The sequence below is a fragment of the Mus caroli genome, unplaced genomic scaffold (assembly GCF_978045245.1).
Source record: "Mus caroli unplaced genomic scaffold, Mus_caroli_1 scaffold_16, whole genome shotgun sequence".
Classification (NCBI taxonomy): Eukaryota; Metazoa; Chordata; class Mammalia; order Rodentia; family Muridae; genus Mus; species Mus caroli.
The window spans coordinates 72,737,639-72,744,679 of record NW_028227271.1 but is presented as its reverse complement, the minus strand read 5'-3'; the positions used below and the strand labels follow the sequence as shown (position 1 = coordinate 72,744,679).

The 7,041-nt window shown below is 42.7% G+C and overlaps 1 pseudogene; it reads right to left on the bottom strand.

Moving 5' to 3' along the window:
• Positions 1–292: 292 nt before the first annotated feature.
• On the bottom strand, positions 293–3,799 carry LOC110310790 (WD repeat-containing protein 75-like; annotated as a pseudogene).
• Positions 3,800–7,041: the final 3,242 nt, after the last annotated feature.

The following is a 7,041-nucleotide window of genomic DNA, read 5'->3' as shown; positions in this document are numbered from 1 at the left end:
GCCCTGGAGGAGAGGTCTACTTTATTTGAAGGATAATTTTTATTTATTCTTGAGAATTTCATATATGCATACATTAAAATATGAACCCATTTAGCCCATCTCTGTGTACCAACTCTCCTCATACCCCCTAATATATTCCCTTTTCAACTCCATGTCTTTTTGGGGGATGTGTGGGTTTTTTTTCTTTTTTCTTTTGTCTTGAGAATAAAATGATATTAACATTTTTATTTGGAATATTAAGAGACAGTAAAAATTAAGTATAACATGTCTCTGTGTCATGCCCAGCCATGGCTTACAGAGCAGCTAACCAGCTGTAGTCTACTTTTCTGAACTTTCTCAGCTCTTTCTCTTCAGAGTTTTCCTTGTTTTTTTTTTTTTTTCCTGTAAGATCTTTTTCTTCATCTGAATCTTCGCTTTCTTTTTCCCTCCCTCCCTATCTCCATCATCAGGAATTTCTTCAGCACTTCCAGTCTCTTTAGAGAGCAGCAATGAGTTTGCAAATAGAGAGCACAGGAAAGCAGCTGATGGCAACCCGTGGGCTTGGGTGGGAAGAAGCTCGCTAATTGCAGGTATGTTCTCCATTAAAAGAGGTTTTACCAGTCCATTCTGTGAAGTTTCAGTTAACTTTGCATCCTGCTCTTGCCTGTGTTTTCCCAATAGAGAAGAAAATGGGGTCGTTGGTGAACTTTCTTCTGCTAGCAGCTGTCTGCCTGTCGGTGATTTAGTTAGGAAGTAGAATTTGGATCTGTTCAGCCACTGGTGAGCTTCTGAGGTGACCAATGCCGGGACATCTCGTGGACCAAACACTCCCCACTGGACTTCTCCTCTGGAGACATTCTTTTGATTATACAAACCTTGGCTCACTGGGTTTAAACACAAACAGATCTGAGCCCGCTGAAGACTGAGCCGCTGCAGCAGCATGGTTTGAGTAAGGGGTGGATTCCATAACGCTAACATTTAATTTTGCACTCCACTGCGTTGAACAACTGAGCAGATTCCAACAGCAGAGAGTGCCATTCTCAGTAGTGTCGGGAAGATACTTTGAGCATGTCAGTCTTTCAAAACAAAGGTGCCTTATTTTCTCAGCTCCTTTGCAAGATGTACATTCCAGTCTCTGTGTTCCTGAAGCCCATATTGTAACTATGTAATCCATATTGTAACTCAAAGCTGACTGCTAGTAAGGAGCCATCTTCAGAGAAACAACAATTGGTTGCTTGATACTTGTGGTAACTACTTACAAAGTTACAAGTCCAGCCATTTTTTTTGTATATATCAGAGTCATATGTTAATACCCACATTTTCTCTGCTAGCTGTGAGCAGTATGGGTCTTTCATAGGTTTTCTGCATTATTGAAACAGCTGGGATGTTCTCATCATGTGGCATGGTGACCTTTGTGTTAAGAACAGACCCTTGGGTTTTCTTGCTATAGCGCCACAGTTTCATTTACAGCTCCAGCTCATTTTAATCTCCTTGCCTTTGTTCAGCTGTTGCCAACCAAGTACCAGAGCAGCTATAGGCAACCTTTGTTAGTTCAGTTTGGACTAGACTCTGATCACTGATGTACCCTTGCTGTGTGATATCTAGATTATATAACTGCTTCTCACCCTGGAGAGACTAAAACTGCAGGTGACCAGGCTTCCCATTCAAAACTAAAGCTTTGGTTCTTGGGTCAACCATCATGCCAATAGACAAGACTCCCATCTTTCACTAGGCCTTGCATTACAGCTGATGCATCAAGAGTGCAGTGAATAACTGTGTTCTTGTTTATCAGAGTGAGAAGTACAGGAAAATCTCCTGAAGCTGAGATGGAGAGTGCTCTATGGTAGGTCCTAACTGAGAGAGAAACTCTTTATACTTCTCTGATCTATCTCAATATTCTGCAAGACACAGTCATGCCCACCACGCAGCAGAATGATGCCCATTACTGGAAAAGCCACATCCATAACCTTGTCTTGGTGCCAATGCGAATATGTAGATATGTATATCATCAGGAAAATTCCTCCAAAGGCCGATTTTACTGTCCATGTGACCAGATGTGATGCAATCTTCCTTTCGGTGGCAGGCTATACATGTGAGCTTGTTTTTTGAATTCTTCTTGTTTTTTGTTGATGATAAGGTAAAATTGCCTGTTTTTTTTTTTCTTTTTGAAAAACAAGACAAAACAAAACAAAACAAAACAAAACAAAACAAAACAGATAGGCAAAGTCCCAGACTGCAGCAACATATTCTCCCTCATTTCCAAAGGCAGTGCCCTTGGGGGACCTGTTTATGTAATCCAAAACAAAGGTGAGCTCCTTAGCGTCTACATTCTGGCTTGGAGACTTGGGCAGTTTCACTGAAACCAGCGGAAATACATCTGGTTCTTCTTTACCTACTGTCTGGAAGACAGAATCTTCGGCTTGGTTGGGTGTGTGTGGGGGAGGTGAATAAAGAGGGCATGGAGTTTAGGTTCAACAATGAAAGCCTTTATCAAAGTGCCATCAGGATAGTCCACAGCTTAACTGTGCCACCAAAGGAACATGAGTAGAGCTAAAGATGGTTGTTGGGGTCGATGAGGATTGTAGACACCAGGTTTTTGTGCCCATGAAGAATGTGCACACACTCTTGTGTGGCTGTGCTATAGACCTTAACAAAGTCTCCCGAGAAACAGAAGATATACCTTTCAAAAGAGTTTTAGAGGTATATAGTCAAGCATATGTGTTGTCAAGCCTTTGAGGATATGGAAGATATAGTCATTTGAGATCCACAGAGAAAAAGGCTCTCTTGAAGTTCAGCTGGCTACCCCTGCAGGAAACCACACAGACACTCTCTTCTACTATCTTCACACAGACTCATGGGATGTGTTTTTTAAAATATTTTTTTATTACGTATTTTCCTCAATTACATTTCCAATGCTATCCCAAAAGTCCCCTATACCCTCCCACCCACTTCCCTACCCACCCATTCCCATTTTTTTTGGCCCTGGCGTTCCCCTGTACTGGGGCATATAAAGTTTGCATGTCCAATGGGCCTCTCTTTCCAGTGATGGCCGGCTAGGCCATCTTTTGATACAAATGCAGCTAGAGTCAAGAGCTCCGGGATACTGGTTAGTTCAGAATGTTGTTCTACCTATAGGGTTGCAGATCCCTTTAGCTCCTTGGGTACTTTCTCTAGCTCCTCCATTGGGAGCCCTGTGATCCATCCAATAGCTGACTGTGAGCATCCACTTCTGTGTTTGCTAGGCCCCGGCATAGTCTCACAAGAGACAGCTATATCTGGGACCTTTCAGCAAAATCTTGCTAGTGTATGCAATGGTGTCAGCGTTTGGAAGCTGATTATGGGGTGGATCCCTGGATATGGCAGTCTCTAGATGGTCCATCCTTTCGTCACAGCTCCAAACTTTGTCTCTGTAACTCCTTCCATGGGTGTTTTGTTCCCAATTCTAAGAAGGGGCACAGTGTCCACACTTTGGTCTTCATTCTTCTTGAGTTTCATGCGTTTAGCAAATTGTATCTTATATCTTGGGTATCCTAAGTTTTGGGCTAATATCCACTTATCGGTGAGTACATATTGTGTGAGTTCCTTTGTGATTGTGTTACCTCACTCAGGATGATGCCCTCCAGATCCATCCATTTGCCTAGGAATTTCATAAATTCATTCTTTTTAATAGCTGAGTAGTACTCCATTGTGTAATTGTACCACATTTTCTATATCCATTCCTCTGTTGAGGGGCATCTGGGTTCTTTCCAGCTTCTGGCTATTATAAATAAGGCTGCTATGAACATAGTGGAGCATGTGTCCTTCTTACCGGTTGGGACATCTTGGGATGTGTTTTTAATATATGTGCTCACCAAGCCTGTGCTGAATATTCATCTGTACCAGCTCTGGTTAGGAGCAAGGGATACAGGGTGGAGGCATCCAGGCACCAGACCTCATGGGCTTTACAGTGCAGTGGAAGGAGACTGTTCAGTAACAAGTGTTGACTGGTAAGGATGGGGTGGAGATGGACAGACGAGATAGTCATCATCCCAGCAGGCAAGATCTTCCAAACCCAGGGCATAGCCATCGTTTCACTGTCTTTCCCATTCATTTCTCATGTTTATCCTGTACTACTTTATAAAACAGTTACTCTATCCTGTACCTCTACCAGAGGAACGCAGTGTCCCCAGAGTCCAAGTCAGTGTGTATTATTTTCCGAAATTACATTTCTTGACAGTTTTGTGGATGAGTTGATTTTAGGGGTTGTCTCCATAACAGTTGTGCCACTATTGTACAAGTGGGTGTATCTTGACAATGAACATTTAAAAAATATAATCAAGTTGATAGTGAAAGTTAACACTCTCAGCTGGACAGACTGAGCTCAGAGATCTGACTCTGCTTCACACACCTCATACTTCACGGAGTCAGTGAGCTGTCCCTGAGATATCCTTTTTGTAGGCACAGCAAAAGTTAAGTGAGGATACATGGAAGAGTACAAAGGCACTTGGCCTGGGCTTCATACTAGTGCATCATTTCTCTTGTATTCTACCAAATAAATTCATGTACCTAGGCTGGGATCAGAGTTGGAGAGTATTATCAATCTATACTATAGTACTATAGGTGAAACCTATAGTAAGAATGACTCATTGAGTCACTCATGTATAAAGCACAGCCTTCCACTAGAGAAGTGACTTCCCTGGTGGACACTGTGTGAAAAAAACCCCACCATGTAACCCATTTGTCTCAGATGTTTTAAAATTATGAATACAACCCACGAGAGAATAGCAGTTTGCATTCAGCTTTGTCCTGCTGGTTGATGGCAGTGAGTACTTTCATAAATCCTTTAGAAAATAGATTCCATTTTTCAAGAAGCCTCAGCTGTCAGAATCTGATTTCCTGGTTGAATGAAATGGCCTTGTTATTCAAATCCTTTGGGTGTAAATTTATTTTTCATGAATTTACTCAAGAAATTGATTACAATTCCCTTCCCACCTTGTGTCGTGAGTTGTATAATTGGAAGTTTAGCGAGAAGAGATCGAAATAACTTTAAATGACTCTCCTCCCCCCAAATTTTCAGACTAGGAGACTTTGGGCTTTCTTAGCTTTTATGTCTTCGGTCTTTTAAAAACATCAATGCCTATTGGGTTTTTCATCTGTTTGCTTTTGAGAAACAAAGTCAAAGAAAGGGCTACGGTTGCTTGTCATCCTTGTCCCCACTACAACTGATAGCGCCGAGGCTGGGGAAGAAATCTGAGGCAATGCCTCCTTTCTGTCACATGCCAGACGAATCCTGTTTGTTTCTCTCGGTGTCTCTGTCTGTCACTGATGGAGATATGGATAGTCTCAAGTTTCAGTGTGATGGCAACGTTTCTCACTCATTCAAAATCTATCAGGATCTTCACGATAGAAGAACATCTTAGGGGATTCGCTGCAACTCTTTGACGCTAGAACACCTGGAGCCCACAGGATGTGACCAGGGCCAAACACTGCATTTATAACTAAAGAATGTAAGAAAAGCATTGGGAAAATCTGACTTACAAGTGTAGATTAACCTTGTGGGGCATGGAGCAGGCTGGCTGGAGTGACTATAAGGATACCTGTGACTCCACCCCCACCCCTCTGTAACTCCACCCCCACCCCTCTGTGACTCCTCCCTCACCCCTCTGTGACTTCACCCCCACCCCCTGTGACTCCACCCCTACCCCTGGGAACTGGGCTGAGGTCTCTGGCAGGTGATGGTCGTTTTGTGAAGGGCAGTAATAATATTTATGGTTCTGTGTTGCATGGGGATTGCGTATTACTCTACTGGTCAAAGTTCTGAAGTTTTAGCCACAGCCAACCATTTTGTCCTGGGGCCACCTGATCTCCTTGTGTGTTTCAAAGGTTCTTTCCATTGCCACCACTATTCTACGAACACTTGCCATGAACAGACCGATTCAACGTGGAGCTGTTGGGGCTGTGGACACATCCTGCCATCTGCAGCCTGAGTTTTTCTTCTTGCATACCTGCTCTTTATTCTCCTCTGCTCAGTACCCTTCCATGGACTGGCAGAGAGATAATTTTCTGGTTTCTATCTATTCCCCTGCATTTAATTTAATGCTTGACCTGTTGCTCTGAACACTACCATGTTCCTCTGCTGATAGGGGCTGCTGCTTTTGACTGCCTTGGATGTACACCCGAATCTCAGCCAGCAAGAGGATGTCCCTGGCAGGGTTCTCATTAGATACTCCTGCAGTCAGTTTGGGCGACTGGGGACTGGACAGATTTGCTTTTCGTATGTGTCCTTTATGCCGCTTGGTGTGCCTCTCTACTTCTCACTCAGGCTTGCCGTGGTACTGGTGATAGAACCTAGAGACATATATATGTGGGGTAAGTCTTCTATCATCAATCCACATTTCCAGCTTTCTTTTTTACTTAAAAAGAAAAACAAACTTGAGAGGGTCTCATTAATTTACCCAAGCTTAAGCTTGTTATCCTCCTGACTCAGCCTTCTAGAAGCTGGTATCATGTCTAGGCTGGCAGCATTTGACACAGCTTCTCGGATCTCTTCTTTTCACTTTCGTTTTCCACACACATCCTCTTGTACACACCTTTAGCACCCTGAGCATCTGTTTCATAGACCTGGTCACTCTGTATGGCTATATGAGTCCTTTAACTCACCAACTATAACCTAAACCCATAGCTGTTTACTGAACACTCTTATTTTATTTTTTTAATTTAAAAATTTAAATCTGAGACAGAGTTTGTCTGTGTCATCTTGGTTGTCCTGGAATTCACTTTGTAGACATGGCTGGACTTAAACTCAGAGATCTCTCTGTTTCTGCCTCCTGAGCTGGGATTAAAGGTATGTGTCATGTCACCATGCCTGGCTTATTAACTGAACACTCTTAATGGACTGTGATAGCTATTTTATCTGTTAACTTGGCTTGGTCAAATTCATGGTCTCATGGAAGGTAGTTTTTATATGAGATTAATCTTTAAATAAATAGAGAAAAGAAAATGACCCCTCAAATGTGGTACACCTCTCTGAAGCTGTTGAAGACCCCCACATGAAAAACATTGATGTTCTCCAGGGAACATGTC